Below are 27,656 nucleotides of genomic sequence, written 5' to 3' on the forward strand. Positions count from 1 at the left end.
ACGGACTCAATCTGAGTTGAATTCTGTCTTTGAAAGTAGATTCGGGACCACCGGTGCACATTTATTTTCATTCATTTATATCTAACAACATTTATGTTCGTTAAAATTCGCGATTCAAAACTGCCTCTGACATACTTTTGCTAAGATGGCAGTAGACAGACGATAGTAAATTTGTCTATTGTTATTCTCGAGTCCTCTTATATCAAGTTAATATATTCAGATAAAAGTCTTTAAGCCTTTTGTTCTCTATTCTTTAGCATTTAAAATTATTCTCAATGAAAAATGTTTCATATTTTTTATACCAGCTACTAGCAAACTCCGTTGTAAGTTACTAGCGCTAATGGCTGCGCTCCTAATTACGGATCTGAAAATTAACACTTAAAACATTAATTAGATTGGCTTACAATTGAAATTAATACAAATCCACGTCTAGACAATAGCGACTCTATTTTTCAAATAATAACTAACAATATAGTTGCAAGTTTGCTCTTTACAGACCTCACACGTTTCACGTCCGAACATTTCATCGGTTAGCACGGGAAGAACAACTGAACCACAGTTATCACAGATAACAAAAAAAATTATAATTGTTGTCTGTGAACGTAGTTCTCTGATAATAGTTTTAGGGGAGAGCGGGGGAATGCCGTACAGCGGGGTAATACCGTGCACAGCTTTACCCAGTTTCCCAGAGAGCGCAAAGAGCTCTATACGGTGCTGCCAGATAACGGAAGTAACTATAATCAGATACAGCAGTATCGATAATATTTGTTGAAGTTTGTACACTTAGTTCATTTTAGCATCTTGTGGCTAGAACATAGTGTCGTGGATATTATAGACGCAACTTTTTTGCACCATTACAGAGGAAGACTTTAGGCAGCTTCGAGCCAAATTTCAGACTGCTGTGTCGTAGTGGGAGACAATTATGAACTTTTGAAAAAGTGGTCCTCTAATTCTGTTGCGCAGTGTAGAAATGAATCAAAATATTACGAACCGAGGTCATCTTCCAGCAGTAATAAATCCCCTTTTGTTGTTGACTGTTGAATTTTGCTTTAACAGTACTGATGATAGGGTCGTTCATACGTGTAAGCAAAAATCGTATGACACTAAAGTTGTTAATAACGATTTCCATTTCATCTGTATTCCTCTGAAAGAGATTTTAACTGCAGATAAATTTTACCTCTCTAAACACTTGATAAGAAACAACCAAATGATTTCCGGTGTAGTACAAAGTGAATGCAACCTCCACTGCTACATTTTCGGTGGTTTTCGTATGGGACCCGTGGTCAGAAGTGGCTCCTTAAAATGCAATAGTGTAATTAATGTTTGTTTGCTTTGTTACTCAAACTACTATTATTTCTGAGAAAATACCTCAAAAGCCTGAAGTATTCTAGTATTAAAACACGCAACACAAAATAGAAAAGTGCAACAACCCTCTTCTATAAAAGCACTGTGACGTGGTTGTTTTTGAATCATCAGTCTCCCGCCACGAATTTCCCTCCTTTGCCAACCTCTTGACCCCACAGCATGCAGCCTATGTCCTCCATTATGTGCTAGATAGATTCCTATCTTGTCTTCCTCTACAGTTCTTGCCTTCTACAGATCCCTCTAGTACCCTGGTGTCTTAACAGTGGTCCTGTCATCCTGTCCCGTCTCGTTTTCAGCGTCAGTGGTTTCCACATATTCTTTCCTCTCCGATACTGTGCAGAACCTCTTCATTCCTCAACTTATCACTCCACCTAATTTTCGAAATTCGCCTTTAGCACCCCATCCCAAATGCTTCGATTCTCTTATGTTCTGCTTTTCCTAGAATCCGTGTATCGCTATCATACAATGGTATATCCAAATGTACATTCTCAGAAATTTCTACTTCAAGGCCTATGTTTGATACTAGTCAACTTCTCTTGGCCACGAATGCCTTTTTGCCATAGCTAGTCTGCTCTTGATGTTCTCCCTTCTTTATCTTTCACTCTTATTATTCCCTATTGTCGTTTGTAAGTATTATATATTACACTTCTCTCCCTACATCTTACACCCATTTTCCTCAGAATGTCGAATGTCTTACACCATCTGACATTGTCAAACGCTTTCTTCAAGTCAACGAATTCTATGAACGTGTCTTGATATTTCTTCATTCTTTCTTCCATATCAACCTCAACGTCAGAATTGCCTCTCTGGTGCCTTTACCTTCCCTAAAGCCAAACTGATCGCCACATAACAGATCCTCAATTTTCTTCCCATTCTTCTGCATATTACTTTTGACAGCAATTTGTGTCGATGAGCCGTTAAGCTGATTGTGTAATAATTCTCCATTTGTCACCTCTTATATTCTTTGGAATTTTTTGGATGATATTTTCCCGAATGACATGTGGTATGTCGCCAGACTCATACATTCTACACATCAACGCGAAAAGTCGTTTTTTTGCCATTTCTCCCAATGACTTTAGAAATTCTGTTGGAAAGTCATCTATCCCTTACATACACCTTATTTCATCTCCTCCAAAGCTATCTTAAATTCTGATTCTAATACTGGATCCACTATCTCTTCTAAATCGGCTCCTGTTTCTTCTTCTACCTCAACAGTCAAATCTATCCCTGCACAGAGGCCTTCAGTGCACTTTTTCCACGTGTCTGCTCACTCTTAATGTTACCACATTTGCTTTTAATTTCACCGAAGGTTATATTGAGTTTCCTGTATGCTGAATCAGTCCTTCCGACAATCATCTCTCTTTCTATTTCTTCACATTTTTCCTGCAGCCATATCGTCTTAGCTTCCTGCACTTGGTATTTATTTCGTTCTTCAGCGATTTGTACTTCTGTACTCCCAAATTCCCTGAAACGTTTTGTACTTCCTTCTTTCATCGATCAACTGTTCTGTTATCCATGGTGTCTTCGCCTTTACCTCCTATGCTCCTATATTTTTCCTTTCCCTTATTACCTAAACATTCAGACAGTATCACTGAATCACATCTGAAATTTTATCGGTGGAGTTCAGCTTCATTGTTTATATTACTTTTCTGATACGTTGGCCAGAACTCTCGTCAAACAGGATTTACCTGTTTACAGTTACCTGGCGTTATTAAATCGGTGCACACATAATATCTGCAAACTCTGCCATTTTCTGTTCTGTTAGTACCTGGATAAAAGTTTACTCTCCTTAGACTTGGGAGAATTTATGTATGGACACCATAACGTTAGCGTACTTGTTCCGCCCCTTTAATGATAGTCGTATTTAATGGCCTCTGTTAATTGTATATTCATGACTTACGTCATAACTGAAGGTCTTGGCAGTAGAAGAGTTATACGCTGCCTCTTATTATCACTTAAGACACTATGCATGAATGTAACTAATTTATTTGTCCTCTGTTGGCGAAAGCTGGAACAATAAATCAGCGCATTTTATTTAGATACTGCTTATATATTTCGACCTGCTCTGCTGACTCTCCCACTTTTCATCAAGCCCAGCGTGGAATCTGCTTTGTAGCCTGTAAACTGTAACTGTTCTCATACTAAATTTATCAATGAATTTGGTGTTTATGAGAGTACGCTGCTGTGCATAATGCAAAACACTTTTGGCAGACATCGCAACCTTTGCTGATGTTCGTGCAGTATCGACGCTAAGTCATAAAACACAGGAATTGTCATCACAACACCGCTAACATGGCGTAGGAGCTTCTTCGCCTGACTCCATCTGCATAAATACAGAAGACCTAAGGGTCTGATGATGCACATTTAAAATACGTCACATCCCACTCATGACTTCGAAATACTCTTCATAAGCTTTCATGGTCGACTGGATGTTTATTGCATTTAAGGGCCATCTATTAAAACTCACTTTCCATGAATCTTGGTGTCTTAATAGCCAACTGCTTTTAACATAATTATATTTATGCAAACATCCAGCACATCCTGTACGCGGATATACACCGAAGTAATGGAACTTCTGCTAATGGAAAGCGTTTAATTAACAGGATGAGAAGTAGAGTGTTGCTGGCTCAAATGGTTCAAATTGCTCTGAGCACTATGGGACTTACCATCGATGGTCATCAGTCCCTTAGAACATAGAACTACCTAAACCTAACTAACCTTAGGACATCACACAACACCCAGCCATCACGAGGCAAAGAAAATCCCTCACCCCGCCGGGAATCTAACCCGGGAACCCGGGCGTGGGAAGCGAGAACGCTACCGCACGACCACGAGATGCGGGCAGGGTGTTGATACCGATGAAAATGCCAGAACAGCTACATTCTACTTAGACTCACTTGAAGCACATTTGATATTACTTCCGTGTTTGTATGTTAATCTCGTTTCAGGATAAATTGTTGCTTCCTGGCTTACAGAAAATTTTCAGTATAAAGCAAACCTGACTGTATAAACCATAATAACGTAATTTCCTTGGAATTCGTCTATGTGGTATTGAATCAAAAGCTTTTCGAAAACCTAGAAACATCGAATCTACTTTCTATCTATAGCACAGATGACATTATATGTGAATAGCTCCATTGGCGTTTTGCACGATTGCTGTTTCCTAAACCTCATGCTAACATCCAAAGAGAAAACGTTTGAATACGAGCATTGTAAACGAGCCGTTACTATGAGGATAGTTAAAGAACAAGCGCAGATTCCTTTCGGGTGGAGGGAGGAAGAATCGTTAGTCTTCTAACTGAATTGATGTGATTCCTCTCCGATGTTAACATCTTCGTATCACAGTATCATTTGCATCTAATGTCCCCAATTATTTGTTCGACATATTCCAATCTTTGTCTTCCCATACAGTTTTCAACCACTGCAAGTGCGATGGAAGTTATTCCTTGATTTGGTAGAACATTCTGTGCCTTCTTCTTGCCATTGCTTTTCACATGTTGCACTCCTCATTGATTCTGCAAACAACCTCATCATTTCTTGTTTTTCCAGTTCAACTGTTTTTCAGCATTTTTCTGTAAGCCCCACATCTCAGACGCTGCTGTTGTCGACAGTTACAATTTTCCCACACTCAGTCATAGACAATCATGCAGTGCTGTGCGCAACTCTCCCTCATTTTTACTAAGGATAAGAAAGTCGTCGACGAATGTTTACAATTATCAGTTTCGATTGTTAAGCCCGCTCTTGAAATTTCTTTTATTTTTGGTATTGCTTCTTCGATATATAAACTGAACAGTAGGAGCCAAAACTACATCAGTGTTTTCTACCATTTTTTTATCAAAGCATGTCATTCTTGCTACTCAATTCTTAATGCCCTTTCTTTGTTTTTGTACATAATGTATATCAGTTCTCTTTCCTGATGGCTTACATCTATTTGTACTGAGATTCTCAAACATCTCGCACCATTGATATTGTCTAATGCTTGTTCTTGGTCGATAAATCTTATTATAATGTCTTGATTTTTCTTAACTCTTGCTATCATTACAAGGCACAACGTCAGAATGCTTCTCAGATTGTTATATATACTACCTCGGACTATGAATCTAATAGACAAGTTTCCTACAAAGCAAATTGTTTAATATACTGACTCCTGGTACGAGCGCCTACCAGGTAACCAGGTAGGCACGCCGGCATCCTGCGGCGTAGCGCTGGTAGTCTGCCCCGCAGGGGACAAGGGCGCTCAGCTCAGCACAAGCGGCACTGCAATTAGAGAGCTAGCGGGCAGCGCGGACAACGGCCGGGGATCGATGTTTAAATACCTGCCGATGGCGGCCGAGCGTGAGTGTGGGTCGCTGAATGGGCGCGCGCACAAAGGCGGCGCCGGCGTACGTGGCCGGCACCGTGCGCGCCCATTGTGCCGTCGGCTGTGGCTCTGGCGGCTGCGCCAAAAATGCGCTAATGCCGCCTGCGGCGGCAACCACGCTACATTTACGCTTTTACAATAGTTAGCCCGGCAGTGCGGGGTTCCTTTGTTCCCGTCACCTCGTTGTCTGCTCCTGCGTCGGCTTAACGGGTCGCTTCAGTTGTTACCTCCACGGATTCCGGTCTTTAGACGATACTTCTGATATTTCGCTGACGTGTCAGTAGATACCCTTACAACTGAATTTCTTTTCTATGAAATATGACGTTTACTACTTGGAGTATTGGACCTATGTCGTTAACTACTTTTTTATTGATGTATCTACGGTGTTGGATGGACTTAAAGCAGTTTACGAGTTTCGACTCTTACAATCATTAGATCCAAAATACGAGGCGTATTCGGAAAGTAAGGTCCGATTAGGCGCGAAATGAAAACCAATGTGAAAATCAGATGGATCTTTGCACATATGTGTTGGGCTGTGCCTTTAATGTGCCTGTCAATCTGTTCACGTCGCTCTTTTCAGTTCAGAGCGCAAAGTGATCGCGCAGAAATGCCTACAGCAACAGTGAGTCCCGCCATGTATCTCGTTATGGTGAGAGATTTCATCTGGAGCTATGCAGCCCACATAACATAAATGTCATGCATTTCTTTCTTCAAGACAATTTTCGGCCGTATTCTGCAGGGGCAATGAAGACGCTCCTGCAACGTTTTCGATGGAAAGTGTTTGATGCGTGTTTCATCTCTGGTTGCATTAACTGCTGGCTACGAAGACAAAATTTTGGCACAGACAAAGAAAGGAAGACGAGTGAAGAGAATTGGCGGAAAATGTAGGCGACTACTTTCTGAGACGAGGGTACTTGAAAGTTTGTAAAACGCCACGACAAGTCTCTAAGCTGCCGCTATTTAGAGATGTAGATGGAAGGTGTGGTTAACTGATGCAAATATTTTTTTATTTTATTTTCACAGTGGATTGCGTTTCGTGATAGATCGTAAGTTACTTTCCGAAAGCCTTCCGGTTCTAGGCGCTTCAGTCTGGAACCGCGCGACGGTCGCAGTTTCGAATGCTGCCTCGGGCATGTTTGTGTGTGATGTCCCTAGGTTAGTTAGGTTTACGTAGTTCTAAGTTGTAGGGGACTGAAGACCTTAGAAGTTAAGTCCCATAGTGCTCAGAGCCGAACAGCCTTCGTACATGGGAAAACCTGCGGAGTTAGTGGTTTTTACAGTTAACGGCAACTTAAGATTATATCATACGATCAGAATTATAAAAAATCGAAGGTAACAAATATAAAATAGCTAGATTTTACAATTTAAATAACTTTGTATTTCAGAAATGAAAACGCCTTCTATCATCGTTTAATTTGGTCGTCATTAAAAATTTTATTTGTTAACCCACCATGACCATCGTTACATAATTACTTTAAGAACGTGTTAAATACTAGCCAGAACAGAATATGGACCTATGTAACGTTGCTAATTTTTTATGCCTGATGATGCCTGCAAAGCCGAAAAATGTAATCAATATTAATAAAATATTTCGTGGCGAAGACACTGATTTTAAATAGCCTGATTACCGATCTCCTCAGGAGGTAGAAAAGGCCTCGTGTAGCAATGTGTTAAATGATTTTATATGATTTTCGTATTAATGCCTTAGCAAATCATTTTTAACACGTATGTGTTTTACTAGTTATTAAATTAAGCAGTAATGAAAGACGTATTAAGCGCACACATAATCGTCACAAGCTGTCTGAGCCACTTTACGTCGCAACTGAAGCTTTGTAGTATCCGTTTTTCGATTATGGTTAGTAAAAGTTGAAGGCGGCTAGCTGTAGTAAATTCATTCGATGCACAATTATTAATCACAAAAGTTGCTTCTATTTTGTTTCCTTACAAGGAGCGCTGTAGGACCGTGAAAGAAAAAAAGAAACGAAAGTCGCTTTCAGGAGGAGCCGAGTTGGAATCCCCGTCCAAGTATTCCGATTTGAATGACAGTAGAAAACAGCCTCTGGCACTATTAATGGGCGACACTATACCGGAGCCTACTGGTATAGTGTCGCCCTGTATGTTGTTGTGGAGCTACTGAGATACGTCGGCAGATGAGACGTCAAACCTTGAAATCGATAATGGAATAAAACTTATAAAACCACAACTACGGCCCGAGGCCTTTTTATTTGTTATTATTATTATTATATCTATTATTATTACTAAATACGGGTATATTCCCGCCATGCATTACTACTACTACTGAAGGCATGTATATTTCGATTGGATTTCTTCGTAGTTTCTCAGTATCGTTTTATTCGAATGTCGTGATTGTTCGTTCCATATACTACGGCTATATTGTTCTCAGGCAGTTAACCCCAAAATTTTATGGAAAGTAAATGAAAATCTTCATACACTACTAGCCATTAAAATTGCTACACCAAGAAGATATGTAGATGATAAACGGGTATTCTCTGGACAAATGTATTATACTAGAACTGATACGTGATTACATTTTCACGCATTTGGGGTGCATAGATCTTGAGAAATCACTACCCGCAACAACCACCTCTGGCCGTAATAATGGTCTTGATACTCTGGGGAATTAAGTCAAACAGAGCTTGGATGGCGTGTACAGGTACAGCTGCCAATGCAGCTTCAACACAATGCCACAGTTCATCAAGAGTAGTGACTGGCGTATTGTGACGAGCCAGTTGCTCGGCCACCACTGACCAGACGTTTTCAGTTGGTTAGAGATCTGGAGAATGTGCTGGCCAGGGCAGCAATCGAACATTTTCTGTATCCAGAAAGGCCCGTAGAGGACCTGCAACATGCGGTCGTGCATTACCCTGCTGAAATATAGGGTTTGGCAGGGATCGAATGACGTGTAGAACACGGGTCGTATCACATCTGAAATGTAACGTCCACTGTTCAAAGTGCCGTCAATGCGAACAAGAGGTGACCGAGACATGTAACCTATGGCACCTCATACCATCACGCCGGGTATGGCGATAATGAATATTCGCTTCCAATATGCGTTCACCACTATATCGCCAAACACGGATGCGACCATCATGATGCTGCAAACATAACCTGGATTCATCCGAAAAAATGACGTTTAGCCATTCGTGCACCCAGGTTCGTCGATGAGTACACCATCACAGGCGCCGCTGACTGTGATGGAGGGTCAAGGGTAACAGCAGACACGGTCTCCGAGCTGATAGTCCGTGCTGCTGAAGACGTCGTCGAACCGTTCGTGCAGATAGTTGTCTTGCAAATGTCTCCATCTGTTGAATCAGAGATCGAGACGTGGCTGTACGATCCGTTACAGTCATGCGGTTAAGATGCCTGTCATCTCGACTGCTAGTGATACGAGGCCGTTGGGATCCAGCACGGCGTTCCGTATTACCCTCCTGAACTCACCAATTCCATATTCTGCTAACAGTCATTGGATCTTTACCAACGCGAGCAGCAATGTCGCGATACGATTAACCGCAATCGCGATAGACCTTTATCAAAGTCGGAAACGTGATGGTACGCATTTCTCCTCCTTACACTAGGGATCACAACAAAGTTTCATCAGCCAACGCCGGTCAACTGCTGTTTGTGTATGAGAAATCGGTTTCAACCTTTTCTCATGTCAGCACGTTGCAGGTGTCGCCACCGGCCCCAACCTTGTGTGAATGCTCTGAGAAGCTAATCATTTGCATATCACAGCGTCTTATTTCTGTCGGTTAAACTTTGCGTCTTTAGCACGTCATCTTTGTGGTGTAGCAATTTTAATGGGCAGTAGTGTAGTTTACTATAAGTGCATCTTCGTTACTACTCGGAGAAGTTTTTCTCTTAAACGCTTGAGTCGAAATATGACCGAGCGTTTCCTACCAGCAGTCCCAGTCATGTCCATGCGTGGTTGTTCTGTTGTTTCCGATGGTGAATCCGCAGATGCTTCCACTGGGTGTTTCATCGATGTAGTTTCAAGACTCGGCTTCGGCGCACCGCCCATCACATCATCTCCGTTGCGGAATTTTCTGAGCTGGTTGTTGGAAACTGTCCGACCGCGATTGCAATGTCTCTTTGATGGTCGGATTGTTTACCAGTTGCCGCCTCGAGGACGCTAGTATCAGCTGTGCTATAATCTTCAGTTATAGCACTAGCATGGGCGTGACTATCAGGAAATGGGTCAGTATTTCCCGTTTCTAAATTGGCCTGACTCTTTCCACCTACGCCTATTGGCAGAGAGAGACGTTCGACTGAAACACTTAGAACGTCATTTCTGTGTTCAAGCTCATTCGTTACGGTCTCGGTATCATTAACAATGACTGAATTACTTTCAGCTGCTGAGGAATTGTTTGCTACCTGTTCACTGCTGATTCGTGCTACGACGTCTGCAAATACAGGTTTATGCTTTGTGAAGTTGAGTTCAAGACGGAACTTCCATCTGGGGCGGTCTTGTTTGACGTGATTTGTTTCACTACATACGAAGCATGCTGGTACATGCCCATGTATGCAAGTATGCGTGATAGCCCCCTATACCCGTTACCGACGGGATCGGTGGTTAATTCCTTTTTACTAGGTATGACGGGGGAAAGAACATATCGACCCAGACCCCGTTCAGAATTGCACGAACGTCTCCCTAAAGCTGCTATTTGAGTTGTATGACCTGGTTTGAAACCTCCATTGGGATATTACAGACATGCACATTTGTCACGATGCCTTCGACGGGACTAGCGGTAGACTTAGCGATATTGGATGTTGCTAATATTAACGTAAAGTGACTAGTACACTGATAGATTGCTCGCACCTACACTATGTTCGATAAAATTTTTAAATAGTAAATCGACACGTTTGTATACAGCTGCACACTGTCTACTTGATCACTTGTTAGTTTCATACGTGTAGTTAATTATCCATCTCTGGATTTCGAGAGCTGCTGGCCGCTCATTGTACTTGTCGAATTCTGGTTCATGGTATTGTGTATACTTTATACTTTTTTACTTGCTTAGAAAAGTGTAAAGACTATCAGTTTCCGCATAACGCAGCTGTATTGCAGCCGGTGCACCAGACAGCACCGATTGCACGCGGCTTGTCAACAGTGGCTGTAGCACACACAAGGTAACACCACATGTCCGACCACATCGAACGCCGGAGCGGATCTGACCCCACTGAAGTTCTCCTGTGAATTTTTCAAGACTGGCATTGCCGCAGGAAAAGATATTGCAGACATCGTGCAAAGCCACAGTCTGGAGGATATAACCAGAGTGTAATTTTCGCTATACAACCTTGCAGATTGTAAGCAAGACTAAGTTTCGAACTCGGGACCATTGTCGTTTCGCAAGTTTTTTTTCTGTATTTTGAACCGACTGACTTATCCAAAATTTGTAGATAGTGCAAAGATTAACAAATCAGAGTGTATGGACATTACAATTTCCCTGTTAGTCTTCATTTAAGTAAATTGGCTGACATTTATCAGATAGCAGTTATAGTATTATTCACTTGAATGGACACTTCGCTTTAACTTACCTCAAGACTTTGATAGTTTTAGTAGCTAAATGAAGCTAACAGATGTGTGACATGACGGCACGTCAAATATATGCCTGTTAATCTAATGCAAATATGAAGTACCTACTTTTAACACCCAAATTAAGTGACCTCGTTATCGTTAAAAGAATGGGCGATAATTCCATTAATTACCAATTTATGATGAGTCCCAGTTAATTAAAAACAGTAATTTCGGTGATGGGTAAACCTAGCAAAATTTTCCATGTATCTTCTCAATAGTACTTGGGAACAGAAGATATGCTAACTAATCTATATTCCATTTCTTCATGTAGGGCACATCATCTACGTAACTAAAAATGTAAATGTATGCTTCTTCAAAATAGCATATCTCCGAAAGTTCAGCACCGTTTGTTTTGAAATTCTGACAAAGCTAAATTCGAATACGACAGTGCCTTTATACATTTACTGGAGAGTCATATGGTATATAAATATATACGAGTATATATTATATATAAAGAGGATACATTGTTAGAAAAAATCTCATTTTCGTTTGTTCAGAATCTTAAATCTCCGAAAGTTTTTCACCGATTCCTTCGAAATTTTGACAGAACATTGGATTCAGATACACGAGTGTTTTTATGTACCTACGGGGAGCGCCATATGTTATATAATTATATATGTATTACATACATATTAAAAATGTTGTACTTGTAACACATATTGTTATATACTGTTTCGCCCTCCAATGGGTACATGAAAACACCTGCGTATTCCAAAGCAGCGTTGAGTCCAAATTTCAAAGGAATCGATGAAGAAGTTTATGAGATTTACGATTTTGTTGAAACGAACATCTCCATAACAACATTAAACAAAAAACATGAGATATTTGTTAACGATGTATCATCTTTATATAAAATACATATATTTTTATACACCATATGGCCGGCCGTTGTGGAAGAGTGGTTCTAGGCGCTTCAGTCTGGAACCGCGTGACGGTCGCAGGTTCGAATCCTGCTTCTCGCATGGATGTGTGTGATGTCCTAAGGTTAGGTAGGTTTAAGTAGTTCTAAATTGTAGGGGACTGATGACATCAGATGTTAAGTCCCATAGTGCACAGAGCAATTTGAACATTTTTTTATACACCATATGTCGCTTCAGCAAATATATAAAAAGTAGGAGCATATTCACATGCAACGTTATGTCAAAATTGCAAAGCAATCGATCAAGAAGTTTGCAAACGAACATCTCCGTAATTTCTTCACCGATTGCTTCGAAATTATTACCCAACATTGCATTCGAACTTGGTAGTTTCTGATTTACCTGTTTTTCATAGACGTGTTACATGTACGTAACTATGTAATATATAAATGAGAACCGTTATTAGCAAAAATCTCGAAAAGTTCTTGAGCAATTTACTTTAAATATTTATCCAATACTCTTATTGTAACTGGGTTTTCTCTTTTGATGCCAGTCAATTGTCAGGATGAGCATTACTACAAAGGGTATTCAAGTCTAAGGCACCTTCTGTAGATAACAAGGCTTCAGTTCTTTTCATGGCAGACTCTTAAAACAGTTGATCAGCTTGTGTTTAGAGTTCGGGCATCGCACCGACTATTAGAGGCAAGATTGTCGCTGATAGCATATAACACATTCTTTTCCATACAGGATGCTCTAGAATACTTCACGACAATGATTTTAATGCGGCATATTCCACCTGGGAGACAAAAAATGTACTGATAATGGTTTCTATGTCCGGCAACACGTAGCGTAGTGAAGTGGTTCCCAGCAGATGGTCAGCGGACCCCAGGGGTCCGTGAGCTATGCCAGAGGGGTCCGCAAGATGCTATTAGAATAAAAAATTTACTAAATACACTCCTGGAAATGGAAAAAAAAGAACACATTGACACCGGTGTGTCAGACCCACCATACTTGCTCCGGACACTGCGAGAGGGCTGTACAGGCAATGGTCACACGCACGGCACAGCGGACACACCAGGAACCGCGGTGTTGGCCGCCGAATGGCGCTAGCTGCGCAGCATTTGTGCACCGCCGCCGTCAGTGCCAGCCAGTTTGCCGTGGCATACGGAGCTCCATCGCAGTCTTTAACATTGGTAGCATGCCGCGACAGCGTGGACGTGAACCGTATGTGCAGTTGACGGACTTTGAGCGAGGGCGTATAGTGGGCATGCGGGAGGCCGGGTGGACGTACCACCGAATTGCTCAACACGTGGGGCGTGAGGTCTCCACAGTACATCGATGTTGTCGCCAGTGGTCGGCGGAAGGTGCACGTGCCCGTCGACCGGGGACCGGACCGCAGCGACGCACGGATGCACGCCAAGACCGTAGGATCCTACGCAGTGCCGTACGCGACCGCACCGCCACTTCCCAGCAAATTAGGGACACTGTTGCTCCTGGGGTATCGGCGAGGACCATTCGCAACCGTCTCCATGAAGCTGGGCTACGGTCCCGCACACCGTCAGGCCGTCTTCCGCTCACGCCCCAACATCGTGCAGCCCGCCTCCAATGGTGTCGCGACAGGCGTGAATGGATGGATGAATCGAGACGTGTCGTCTTCAGCGATGAGAGTCGCTTGTGCCTTGGTGCCAATGATGGTCGTATGCGTGTTTGGCGCAGTGCAGGTCAGCGCCACAATCAGGACTGCATACGACCGAGGCACACAGGGCCAACACCCGGCATCATGGTGTGGGGAGCGATCTCCTACACTGGCCGTACACCTCTGGTGATCGTCGAGAGGACACTGAATAGTGCACGGTACATCCAAACCGTCATCGAACCCATCGTTCTACCATTCCTAGACCGGCAAGGGAACTTGCTGTTCCAACAGGACAATGCACGTCCGCATGTATCCCGTGCCACACAACGTGCTCTAGAAGGTGTAAGTCAACTACCCTGGCCAGCAAGATCTCCGGATCTGTCCCCCATTGAGCATGTTTGGGACTGGATGAAGCGTCGTCTCACGCGGTCTGCACGTCCAGCACGAACGCTGGTCCAACTGAGGCGCCAGGTGGCCGTTCCACAGGACTACATCCAGCATCTCTACGATCGTCTCCATGGGAGAATAGCAGCCTGCATTGCTGCGAAAGGTGGATATACACAGTACTAGTGCCGACATTATGCATGCTCTGTTGCCTGTGTCTATGTGGTTCTGTCAGTGTGATCATGTGTTGTATCTGACCCCAGGAATGTGTCAATAAAGTTTCCCCTTCCTGGGACAATGAATTCACGGTGTTCTTATTTCAATTTCCAGGAGTGTATATGTCGTATGGTAACAGATTTTTTGTTTTGGCAGCTCAATATTTTTTCAATAATGAATATGTCAATGTTTTTCTAAGTACCAAAAATAGAAAACGTATAAAAAGACTCTTAATTTGGCTTTTTTTGGTACTTAATGCTGTGATTTGACAAGGTACCAATCATGCTCGATGAGGGGAGTCCTCGAGAAAATTTTGTTGGGAACCCCTGGCGTGGTTGCATAGCTACCAGAGCTCTGTCTGTGTCTACCCTTTAAGTGGGAATTCTCACAGGAGTCTCAGTGTGATGGAAACGTGTGCAGCAAATAGGCAATCATGCGACAGAGACGCACTCGTGCTTACTACAGCCAAACGAGCGAGTTAAAAAGGGATCAAAGTGTAGCCTTCCGGGTGATGGGATTACGTTTTCGGAGAATTTCCACACAAGTTGGATGCGCTGCGTCAGTTGTGCAATGTTACTGGTATCAGTAGTCAGGTAAACATTTTCACACTGGTAGAGGAAGTTCTAGATGCCCGTGCAACAAAAATGTTCCACAGCATCGTCATATAGTTGTGGCTGCAGCGGCATGCAGGACAGCTGCCACAGCACAGGTAAGAAGGCTTGTGGGCCCAGACGTCTGCACGATGTTGCGAACCGGTTGTTAGCAGTAGGAGTACTCGCACGCACACTCTACCCCGCCTTACACTTACACCGCAGCATCGACGTGCGTTTTTCGACGCCGTCATAGAATCACCTGGAAGATATAATGGTGTACCGTCGTCTTCAGCCATATAATCAGATTCTGGCTTGACGAAGGAGATGGTCTGTAGTGTGTACGACGTAGCTCTGATGATTTTTGTCTCGTAGACTGCATTCACCCAAGACGCACTGCTCTAACCCCAGGCCTTATCGTCCAAGGTACCTTTGGTTTTTCTGAGGGGGCGCTTGCCAGTGCTCGGTACGTACAGGAATAGAAAAACAACTGTAATCCCTCAACAGAGGAAAGTCCACTGAAGCTGACAGGATACCAATTCAATTCTGCGCAGAGTACGCGAAAGAACTTGCCCCCCTTCTAACAGCCGTGTACCGCAAGTCTGTAGAGGAACGGAAGGTTCCAAACCATTGGAAAAGAGCATAGACAGTTCCAGTGTCTAAGAAGGATCATCAGGCAGGTGCGCAAAACTATAGGTCTATATCTCGGTCATCGATCTGTTGTAGAATTACTAACATGTTTTTTGCTGGCGTATCATGTCATTTCTGGAAAGAGAGAATCAATTGTGTAGGAGTCAACATGGATTCCTCAAACAGCTATCGGGTGAGACCCAACTCGCTTTATCTAGGGGTAGCGTCTTCGATTCATAATCAAAACGTCTTCGGTCCCGGGTTCGATCCCCGCCACTGCCTAAATTTTGATAAATAATCAGCATTGGCGGCCGAAGACTTCCGGCATAAGAAGTCAGCCTCATTCTGCCAACGGCCTTGTCAAAGAGGGCGGAGCAGCTGATAGAGGTTCAGGGCGCTCTCTTGTACTAGGGGTGGTAAATTGCCCCTAAAGGCGGAAGAATCAGCAATGATCAACAACATGAGGATGCAGAAGGCAATGGAAACCACTGCATTAAAGACACGTAACGTGTATCCACAGGACAGTGGCCTGTAGTTGAAGAAGTGTCATGATGATCTCTCCATTGGCAAAAGATTCCGGAATAGTCCCCCATTCGGATCTACGGGAGGGGACTGCCAAGAGGGAGGTTACCATGAGAAAATGATTGAATAATCAACGAAAGGATAATGTTCTACTAGTCGGGGCGTGGAATGTCAGAAGCTTGAACATGGTAGGGAAACTAGAAAATCTGAAAAGGGAAATGCAAAGGCTCAATCTAGATATAGTAGGGGTTAGTGAAGTGAAGTGGAAGGAAGACAAGGATTTCTGGTCAGATGAGTATCGGGTAATATCAACAGCAGCAGAAAATGGTATAACAGGTGTAGGATTCGTTATGAATAGGAAGGTAGGGCAGAGGGTGTGTTACTGTCAACAGTTCAGTGACCGGGTTGTTCTAATCAGAATCGACAGCAGACCAACACCGACAACGACAGTTCAGGTATACATGCCGACGTCGCAAGCTGAAGATGAACAGATAGAGAAAGTGTATGAGGATATTGAAAGGGTAATGCAGTGTGTAAAGGGGGACGAAAATCTAATAGTCATGGGCGACTGGAATGCAGTTGTAGGGGAAGGAGTAGAAGAAAACGTTACAGGCGAATATGGGCTTGGGACAAGGAATGAAAGAGGAGAAAGACTAATTGAGTTCTGTAACAAGTTTCAGCTAGTAATAGCGAATACCCTGCTCAAGAATCACAAGAGGAGGAGGTATACTTGGAAAAGGCCGGGAGATACTGGAAGATTTCAATTAGATTACATCATGGTCAGACAGAGATTCCGAAATCAGATACTGGATTGTAAGGCGTACCCAAGAGCAGATATAGACTCAGATCACAATATAGTAGTGATGAAGAGTAGGCTGAAGTTCAAGACATTGGTCAGGAAGAATCAATACGCTAAGAAGTGGGATACGGAAGTTCTAAGGAATGACGAGATACGTTTGAAGTTCTCTAACGCTATAGATACAGCAATAAGGAATAGCGCAGTAGGAATGGACGTCTCTAAAAAGGGCCATCACAGAAGTTGGGAACGAAAACATAGGTACAAAGAAGGTAGCTGCGAAGAAACCATGGGTAACAGAAGAAATACTTCACTTGATTGATGAAAGCAGGAAGTACAAACATGTGCCGGGAAAATCAGGAATACAGAAATACAAGTCGCTGAGGAATTAAATAAATGGGAAATGCAAGGAAGCTAAGACGAAATGGCTGCTGGAAAAATGTGAAGACATGGAAAAAGATATGATTGTCGGAAGGACAGACTCAGCATACAGGACAGTCAAAACAACCTTTGGTGACATTAAAAACAAGGGTGGTAACATTAAGAGTGCAACGGGAATTCCACTGTTAAATGCAGAGGAGAGAGCAGATAGGTGGAAAGAATACATTGAAAGCCTCTATGAGGGTGAAGATTTGTCTGATGTGATAGTAGAAGAAACAGGAGTCGATTTAGAAGAGATAGGGGATCCAGTATTGGAATCGGAATTTAAAAGAGCTTTGGAGGACTTACGGTCAAATAAGGCGGAAGGGATAGATAGCATTCCATCAGAATTTCTAAAATCATTAGGGGAAGTGGCAACAAAACGACTATTCACGTTGGTATGTAGAATATATGAGTCTGGCGACATACCATCTGACTTTCGGAAAAGCATCATCCACACAATTCCGAAGACGGCAAGAGCTGACAAGTGCGAGAATTATCGCACAATCAGCTTAACAGCTCATGCATCGAAGCTGCTTACAAGAATAATATACACAAGAATGGAAAAGAAAATTGAGAATGCGCTAGGTGAGGATCAGTATGGCTTTAGGAAAGTAAAGGCACGAGAGAGGCAATTCTCACGCTACGGCTAATAATGGAAGCAAGGCTAAAAAAAAATCAAGACACCTTCATAGGATTTTGTCGACCTGGAAAAAGCGTTCGACAATATAAAATGGTGCAAGCTCTTCAAGATTCTGAAAAAAGTAGGGGTAAGCTATAGGGAGAGAAGGGTCATATACAATATGTACAACAACCAAGAGGGAATAATAAGAGTGGACAATCAAGAACGAAGTGCTCGTATTAAGAAGGGAGTAAGACAAGGCTGTAGCCTTTCGCCCCTACTCTTCAATCTGAACATCGAGGAAGCAATGATGGAAATAAAAGAAAGGTTCAGGAGTGGAATTAAAATACAAGGAGAAAGGATATCAATGATACGATTCGCTGATGACATTGCTATCCTGAGTGAAAGTGAAGAAGAATTAAATGATCTGCTGAACGGAATGAACAGTCATACTGTGGTATGGTTTGAGAGTAAATCGGAGAAACACGAAGGTAATGAGAAGTAGTAGAAATGAGAACAGCGAGAAACTTAACATCAGAACTGATGGTCACGAAGTCAATGAAGATAAGGAACTCTGCTACCTAGGCAGTAAAATAACCAATGACGGACGGAGCAAGGAGGACATCAAAAGCAGACTCGCTATGGCAAAAAAGGCATTTCTGGCCAAGAGAAGTCTACTAATATCAAATACTGGCCTTAATTTGAGGAAGAAATTTCTGAGGATGTACGTCTGGAGTACAGCATTGTATGGTAGTGAAACATGGACTGTGGGAAAACCGGAACAGAAGAGAATCGAAGCATTTCAGATGTGGTGCTATAGACGAATGTTGAAAATTTTGTGGACTGATAAGGTAAGGAATGAGGAGGTTCTACGCAGAATCGGAGAGGAAAGGAATATGTGGAAAACACTGATCAGGAGAAGGGACAGGATGATAGGACATCTGCTAAGACATGAGGGAATGACTTTCATGGTACTAGAGGGAGCAGTAGAGGGGAAAACTGTAGAGGAAGACAGAGATTGGAATACGTCAAGCAAATAATTGAGGACGTAGGTTGCAAGTGCTACTCTGAGATGAAGAGGTTAGCACAGGGGAGGAATTCGTGGATGGCCACATCACACCAGTCAGTAGACCGATGACCCAAAAAAAAAAGAGACCCAGAAAAGATTAGATACAGGCTCCCTGGTAGTTGCCATTGTCCTTGACTTCCGGAAGGCGTTCGATACAGTTCCGCACTATCACCTGATAAACAAAGTAAAAGCCTACGGAATATCATACCAGCTTTAGCAAACAGAACACAGCATGTTGTTCTCAGTGGAGAGACGTCTACAGACGGTAAAGTAACCTCTGGTGCGCCAGAGGGGAGTGTTATGGAACCGTTGCTTTTCACAATACATATAAATGACCTAGTAGCGAAATGCAGGAAGATCTGCATCGGATAGGGACTTGGTGCAGGGAGTGGCAACTGCCCCTTAACATAGACAAATTTAGCGTATTGCGAACACATAGAATGAAGGATCCTTTATTGCAAGATTATACGATAGCGGAACAATCACTGGAAGCAGTTACTTCTGTAAAATATCTGGGAGTATGCGTGCGGAACGATTTGAAGTGAAAATATCATATAAAATTAATTGTTGGTAAGGTGGGTGCCAGGTTGAGATTCATTGGGAGAGTCCTTAGAAAATGTAGTCCATGAACAAAGGAGGTGGCTTACAAAACTATCGTTATACCTATACTTGAGTATTGCTCTTCAGTGTGGGATCCGTACCAGGTCTGGTTAATGGAGGAGGTAGAGATGATCCAAACAAGAGCGGCGCGTTTCGTCACAGGGTTATTTGGTAAGCGTGATAACGTCCATCTGTACGAACAGTTCGACGACGTTTGCAGCAGCATGGACTATCAGCCCGGAGACCCTTAACGCAGCATCACAGATGGGAGCGCCTGCGATGGTGTACTCAACGGCGAACCTGGGTGACGAATGGCAAAATGTCATTTTTTCGGATGAATCCAGATTCTATTTACAGCATCATGATGGTCGCACCCGTGTTTGGCGACATCGCGGTGAACGCACATTGGAAGCGTGTATTCATCATCGCCATACTGGTGTATAACCTGGCGTGATGGTATGGGGTGCCATTGGTTACACGTCTCGGTCACTTCTTGTTCGCATTGACGGCACTTTGAACAGTGGACGTTACATTTCAGATGTGTTGCGACCTGTGGCTCTACCTTTCATTCGATCCCTACGAAACCCTACATTTCAGCAGGATAATGCACGACCGCCTGTTGCAGGTCCTGTGCGGGTCTTTCTGGATACAGAAAATGTTCGACTGCTGCCATGGTTAGCATATTCTCTAGATCTCTCACCAACTGAAAAGTCTGGTCAACGGTGGCCGAGCAACTGGCTCGTCACAATACGCCAGTCACTCATCTTGGTGAACTGTGGTATCGTGTTGAACCTGCATGGGCAGGTGTACCTGTTTGACGCCATCCAAGCTCTGTTTGACTCAATGCCCAGGCGTATCAAGGCCGTTGTTACGCCAGAGGTTATTGTTCTGGGTACTGACATCTCAGGAGCTATGCACCCAAAATGCGTGAAAATGTAGTCCCATGTCAGTTCTAGTATAATATGTTTGTCCAACGAATACCTGTTTATAATCTGCATTTCTGATTGGTGTAGCAATTTTAATGGCCAGTAGTGCATAATAGGGCTGAGCTGGAAATAGGAATCCATGTCCGCTAATAAGGCCGTCGAATTCGCCTGATCTGACCCGATGGAACACCAACTACGCACTACTGGGCACTAAGATTGCGTCAGCTAACGATCGGTTGGTTATTTACAAGAATTTCGTGACCTGTGCTTAGGAGTCTGGTGCCACATTGCAAATCTCTGGAGAGCTACCTTAGACTTGTCGAATCGTTGCCAAACGGAACTATATTGTTTTCCGATGGAGGCCGTAATGTTTTGGCTCGTAAGTGCATTCACGTGCCCTCGAGCGGTCAAATCCAAATTTCATTTACAGATTTTAATTATGAAAAAATACGCTAATATTTTTGTATCATTCGAATACAATTAAGATGTGAATCCGTGTGTTATTTGTAGACGAATGGTTACTCCGTTACGACTGTTCCGTTGTCCACATTTCCCAGTACCAGAACGCAACAGGTACCAGCTTTGTGAATGTACTTGTCGCTCCAGTGCAGCCGCATTTTCTGTGCCTTAATTGGAACGGATGTAAAACAATAACACAGTAAAATAAACATGGTACATATGCTTGATTTTATTTATTTGTACAGGGGCTTTTGGAGGGACATGGATTGCTCTAACGTAATGCGTTCTTGTGAAATGACCTACGTTCCGTCTTTGCTCTTCGCTTTATTGTTTTATTTCGTTTTAGCCGTGCCGGGGAAGACGTAGCTAAACCGATGTTTTACCAGTGCAGAACGCTGAAGGGAATAAAAAAAATAAAAAACGATAAAAAAACAGGAAATTACACGCTAACATCCCGTCGCAGAAAAGTTAACATAGCAAATGTGGAACATCCTACATTAAAAATTTAAACCCGCTAATTAGCGCATTATTTATTAATGGCAGAAGAAATAATAAAACCGAGCAGTACAAACATGGAGGGCCGCGTTAAAAATACACGGTGGAACGAGCCCGAATGTACAGCTGCCCCTGCGAGACAACTCGACCAGGAGTGCGTGCGTTCTCAGCTCTCCCAAACACACACACACACACACACACACACACACACACACAAAAGAAGAGTTTTTTTTCTGCCGTTGCCGCTAGCTTCATATTTCAGACTACTTGCTTCATATAATATTTAATTTCAGTATTTTCTAACGTCCCAGCAACAGAGAAGTACCCCGATATTATGGGCAGGTCCTGTCTTATCGTTAGTATGGTAAAATAAATTGGTCGTTCACCATCGTACTGTGCGACAGTTCACTTGTAGAGCTCTGTACAGTGCAGGGAACATGTACGCAATGTCTCTCACCCACTGTTTCGATTATACAGGGTGCGTCAAAAAAAAAAAAAAAATGTATACACACTTTGAAATGTCATAGACAACTTATTTACCGTTCTACAAGGTTAAATATCTATGAGAAAGTAATGTTATGTTTATTCAACATGTGGGAGCAGTGGCAAGGAAGTAACTGCAACATGGAGAACGTGCGTTTGAGTTTTGAAGCGCGGTTGCAGATAATTAAGTGGCACTGGAAGTTTGAGAATGTAGCTGCGGTTCGAAGACATTGGAGAAGTGAGTCTGGTACAGAACCACCTTCAAGGTTAACAATTACACGTCTACGAGACAATTTAGAAATTCGTGGAACAGTGCGTGACATGCATAAAGGTCCGATCAGGGCGATCTCGTAGCTGTACGAGATCGCTACAAGTGATGATTCCACAACTGCTGTCTCGTAACTGTTACAGCGTTCGCCTCAAAAATCTTCAAGGCAAGCGGCACGTGAGAGTAATGTAAGTGGTAGTAGTCTGCTACGTATTCAGAAGAAAGGCAAGTCTCGTGTGTACATTCCAAGGCCGGTGCAACAGCTAAGTGACGACGATCAGGATCGAAGGTTAGAATTTTGTGAATGGGTTCAGAAGATGGTGAGACGTGAACTGGGATTTATGGGTAGCATAATTTGTTCAGATGGAGCCCAATTCAGTCTCAATGGGACTGCCAATAGGCACAATTGTGTGTACTGGGCTGAAGATAATCCTCACATTACAGTTTAAAAGGCTGTGAATTTGCCTGGAGTAAATGTGTGGTGTGGTTTGTCTGTAAGGGGATTCATAGGGCCTTTCCGCTTTGAAGGTACTGTTGCTGGAGAAACGTACCTAACATTGCTTGCTGACTCCTTATTCCCTGCCATTAATGCATTATACGGTAATGATGAGTTTTGTTTCCAACAAGATGGCGCCCCGGTGCACTATCATAGGGACGTACGAGCATACCTGGATCACAATGTGCCAGGCCAGTGGATACGACGCAGGGGACCAATCGAGTTTCCTGCACGCTCTCCAGACCTCACGCCGATGGATTTCTTCTTATGGGGCACAGTAAAAGATGATGTGTACAAACGTAAACCACGTAACCTGGATGCACTTTGGAATGAGATTCAGGCGGTGGGCGCAGAAATCTCATTGGACACTTTGGTACGATGTGCGGAATCAGTGGTGACTCGTACTCACAAATGTTTTGATGTTGAAGGCCACCAGTTTGAACATTAACCACATTTGCGAAGTACATTTATTTTTCCAATTGGACTTTAAGTTTCCATTTCCAAAAATTTAACATTGTAGAACGGGAAATAAATTTTCTATGACGCTTCAAAGTGTGTACACAGTTTTTTGACGCACCCTGTATTTTTCGAAACACTGTGCCCCAGTTTTTGTAGATGATACACATTTTAGGCAGGAACTGCTGTAGGGTGTGTATAAAAATGGAATATTCCGAATTAGCAAATTTTATAATACCATCGTACTTTCTGCACACAAGCGAATCACCTGTTAGAAAGAATAGGGCAGGATATAAAGACGTTTGTCTTAAAATTAAACAAAACTATTATAACTTATAGCGATGAATCATTACCATAGAGAAATACGAAGTATGTACTAAAGGTAACAGCCGTTCGGTCGTGAAAAAGTATCTTCGTTGATAAAAGACTTTACTGGAAATTTTAGATTTCTACAAACATACTTCAGTTTTTTATTCAGTCACCGCTAACGTCTAGCTACTTTTCTTAGAACTGAACAACTTTCTTCCACTTCACTGTATGTAAATGAACCAAACAGTCCTGGAGTCCGTTCTTTTGGACATGCATTTCCGAAAGAACAGACACCATTGTGTCGATCCTCAACCGTTTATACACATATATACTTGACGAAATAAATTTTCGATTTTTTCTGCCACAGGACATTGGAATATTCAATAGTGACGAAACCTTGTGAGAGAACGGGACGTGAACTCGAATTGTTTACGTTATGTAAGTGAAGTTCGAATCCTGGTCCGGCGTTGAGCATTTCAGTATCCCATTGCAGCAAAAGTCGGGAATTTCTTTCCTCAAGTACGATCTAACCAGTTTACAACGCCATTCTCGAGTGACTCGCTTTCTTCATGCCGTTTCCCACCGAGCCATTCTTCAAGTAGCGAAAGAGATTATACGAACAGTAAAAAATTGTTTGATTTTATTGCCAATTTAGATGGTTTCTTTTTTTTGCTATTTCTGATGTATTTTGTTTCTGACTGTTTATATTTGAAGTGCTATAAATTCTTTATTTTTGTCTTTTTCATTGTTTTTCACAATTATGTTGAAAATGAAAATACATCTGCGAATGACGTTAAATTTATTGATTTCGCAGATCACATTTACTTACATTATTTAAAAAGGAAATCATTTAATTAGACCCTTTAAATATAATCAACAGAAGAATAAATAACTTACACTGATTCAGAGTTTTCACAAGGAAGCATTTTCACATCTTCAAAGTTCACTTCTGAGACATTGTATCGTAGATCCATCAATGATTCACTACAATGTACAAACAGCTACCCGGAGTCTAAAATCGAACACTGAAGAAAACAAAACGCCACATTTTGTAAATGTTCACATTGCTTTCCCATTAAATTATGAAGGGGTTTAAATCCATTCAGAATATCTTACATAGCTAAGACTTGCCATTCTCTATACACATGGAAGACTCTTTTTCATGTCAGAATTAATAGGGTTCATCATCATCCCATTGTTGAGACAAGAACTTAGAGCAATAGTTTTTAGCTAAACCTGAATGTCCACCCTAGTGCTTCTCAGTGTTTCCTCCATTTCTGCCTGGAGTGTTCGACCCTTTATATTTTTCAAAAGCATATTGGTCTTACAACGCTACTGGCTGCTATAATATTAATACTATGCCAATTATGTTATTCCTGTGAGAGGATTTTTTTGTAACCGTGATTGTGTATAATGGATACGTATGAGTCTATTTTTCGATTGTAGAAATATTGTTATTGAGAGAAAACAACAGCAAAACAAACGGGAATCGAACCAAGGGGCCGGCCAGTGTGGACGTGCGTCTCTAGGGGCTTCAGTCTGGAACCGCGTGACCAATACGGTCGCAGTTTCGAATCCTGCCTCGGTCTTGTCTGTGAGTGATGTCCTTAGGTTAGTTAGGTTTCAGTAGTTCTAAGTTTTAGGGGACTGATGACCACAATTGTTAAGTCCCATAGTGCTCAGAGCCATTTGAACCATTTCGAACCAAGTATTAGTAATCAAGCAAACTGTAATTCCCTAAAAATAAATGGTCGCCAGCCTAATTAGGCAAATGTGTACTCAGCACTAGTACGATTTATAAAGGTTCTATGTGGGTTACCTTAACTAGGTACTAAACTTCTGTATTGCTGAAATAAATAGGACAGTAGCTCAATTTGACTAGTAATGTTCCCGTACGACTTTTTGCAGAAAATGTCGGAAAATTGGAAGTCTCCAGCAAAATCCATTATCTGTATTTCAAGTTAAAAGTGAAGATTGCTGCAACATTGTAGGGATATGAATTTCTGTTTTTATAGAATGTGACATTTGTATAACTGTGCTCCTTGATGTAGCATCGATGTAAATGTTTCATTCTTTATTTATGATAATTTATATACTTATAATTATTCTATGAATATAATTTCAAAAGTAATGTGTTGTAAGAGAATGTAAAAACTAAAAACATTGAGTGTAATACTGGCTCATGCAGAGGGAAAGTAGGTTTATAATTATGTAAAACTTGAAGGGAAGCCTCTCCTAAACGGAACTGGTAGACGGGAATAGAAAAGATGGATCGGTGGTCAAACTGCAAGGTTTCCATGTGGCATGAGTCAGTCGGCGGCTAGCAGGCAATGGGTGCGCACCTTTGTGAACTGAATGAGGCGAGAAACATTATTAAGATAGCCGCGAATGTGGAAGTGATGCGGATTGTTATTCATGGCATACTATGATTAGCTCTGTACTATGAGCCGTGCGCTTCGATGTTGTAGCGTGAGTGTAAGATAGGCTAGAGGTGTGTGTGCCAGTTGTACCGATGCTAATAACCAGTTCAAAAACAGTTCGTGTTAACACATCTGGACTCATAACGGTCTTAGAATTTTTAGCACATTGTGGCCCCGTCAGCAACTGTGATAGACTAATATTTTGAAGAATGAGCCTCAGTTGCACAAATTTTCTGGTATTTACCAGGTTTCGGCTAAATTAATCTAGCCTTCTTCAGAAGAATAAAATTACTATAACATGCCTGAGGAAGGCACAGTCAACATTAAAAGTAAAACCTATAGTACGATGGTACCTTGTCGAATGAAAACTGCGTAACTAAAGTCCAGTGCCAACGTACTTGGCGCTACCAACCGACCGAGTGGTGAAGAGATGCCGTGGCTGGACTTCAGTTAAGTAGTTTTCATTCGACATGGGACCACGGTACTATAGGTTTTAATTTTAATGTTGACTGTGCCTTACACAGGCATGTTATAGTAATTTTATGCTTCTAAAGAAGGTTAGATTAATGTAGCCGAGACCTGGTAAAGACCAGACAATTTGTGCAACTGAGGCTCATTCTTTCAAAATATTAGCATAATTCTCTTACCTGTGCTGTGGTAGCTGTACGATCTGCCACAGCGGCCACAACAATACGACGATCCTGGCGCGCTTGTGTGGTGCGTGGACCTTCAGAATCTCGTCTACGGGTATGAGAATGTTGACCTGCCCACTGATACCAGCATCGTTGCACAACTGACACAGCATGTCCAACTTGTTTGGCAATTCCCCCAAAAGCACTACCCCGCCACTCGGTAAGCGACGATTTTGAGCCATTTCGAACTCGCTCAATTGGCCGCAGGAAGCACGAGTGCGTCTCCGTGACATGGTTGACAGTTTGCTTCACACATCTGCACCACTTTGACTGTCCGGCTGTGAGCATTCCCTATTAAAGGGTAGACTCAGATGGCGCTCTCGTAGCTATGCCACTATGCTGTCTGTTTGGCAAAACAAGTTGAAAACATTAAGTAAATGGTTCAAATGGCTCTGAGCACTATGGGACTTAACTGCTGTGGTCATTAGTCCCCTAGAACTTAGAACTACTTAAACCTAAGTAACCTAAGGACATCACACACATCCATGCCCGAGGCAGTATTCGAACCAGCGACCGTAGCAGTCGCACGGTTCCGGACTGCGCGCCTAGAACCGCGAGACCACCGCGGCCGGCGTTTAAACAAGGATCTGCACCAAAGTTCTTTTATCTTAGATGGAACAGACACCCTGGAATCTAGTACACCTCTAACGTAGTACTGTAATATAAACAGTGCTGTTTTTCTAGGGGAACACTGGTGGATCCGTACCCCTAAACTTTTTCGTCAACAAAGTATTTTTTTTACGATTTTGAGACCTTGGAAGAGTGCCAAAGACTTATTTCACGGACGTAATTTTTTTTCATTTTTTCGTGGATATAATTGCAATACGAACGATATCAGTGCAGAACGAGATTTTCATTCTGCAGCGGAGTGTGTGCTGATATGAAATTTTCTGGCAGATTAAAACTGTGTGCCGGACCGAGACTCGAACTCGGGACGTTTGTCTTTCACGGGCAAGGTCCTGCAAGGTTTCGCAGGAGAGTTTCTGTAA

The 27,656-nt window shown here is 42.4% G+C and overlaps 1 protein-coding gene across 1 annotated transcript in view; it reads left to right on the top strand.

The window, feature by feature from the left end:
• Window positions 1–27,656, top strand: part of LOC126284516 (Down syndrome cell adhesion molecule-like protein Dscam2) — a 1,260,408-nt gene that overhangs the window by 185,351 nt on the left and 1,047,401 nt on the right. The gene's annotated exons all lie outside the window — the stretch shown is intronic.

This window comes from Schistocerca gregaria, chromosome 1, assembly GCF_023897955.1.
Source record: "Schistocerca gregaria isolate iqSchGreg1 chromosome 1, iqSchGreg1.2, whole genome shotgun sequence".
NCBI classification, from domain to species: Eukaryota; Metazoa; Arthropoda; class Insecta; order Orthoptera; family Acrididae; genus Schistocerca; species Schistocerca gregaria.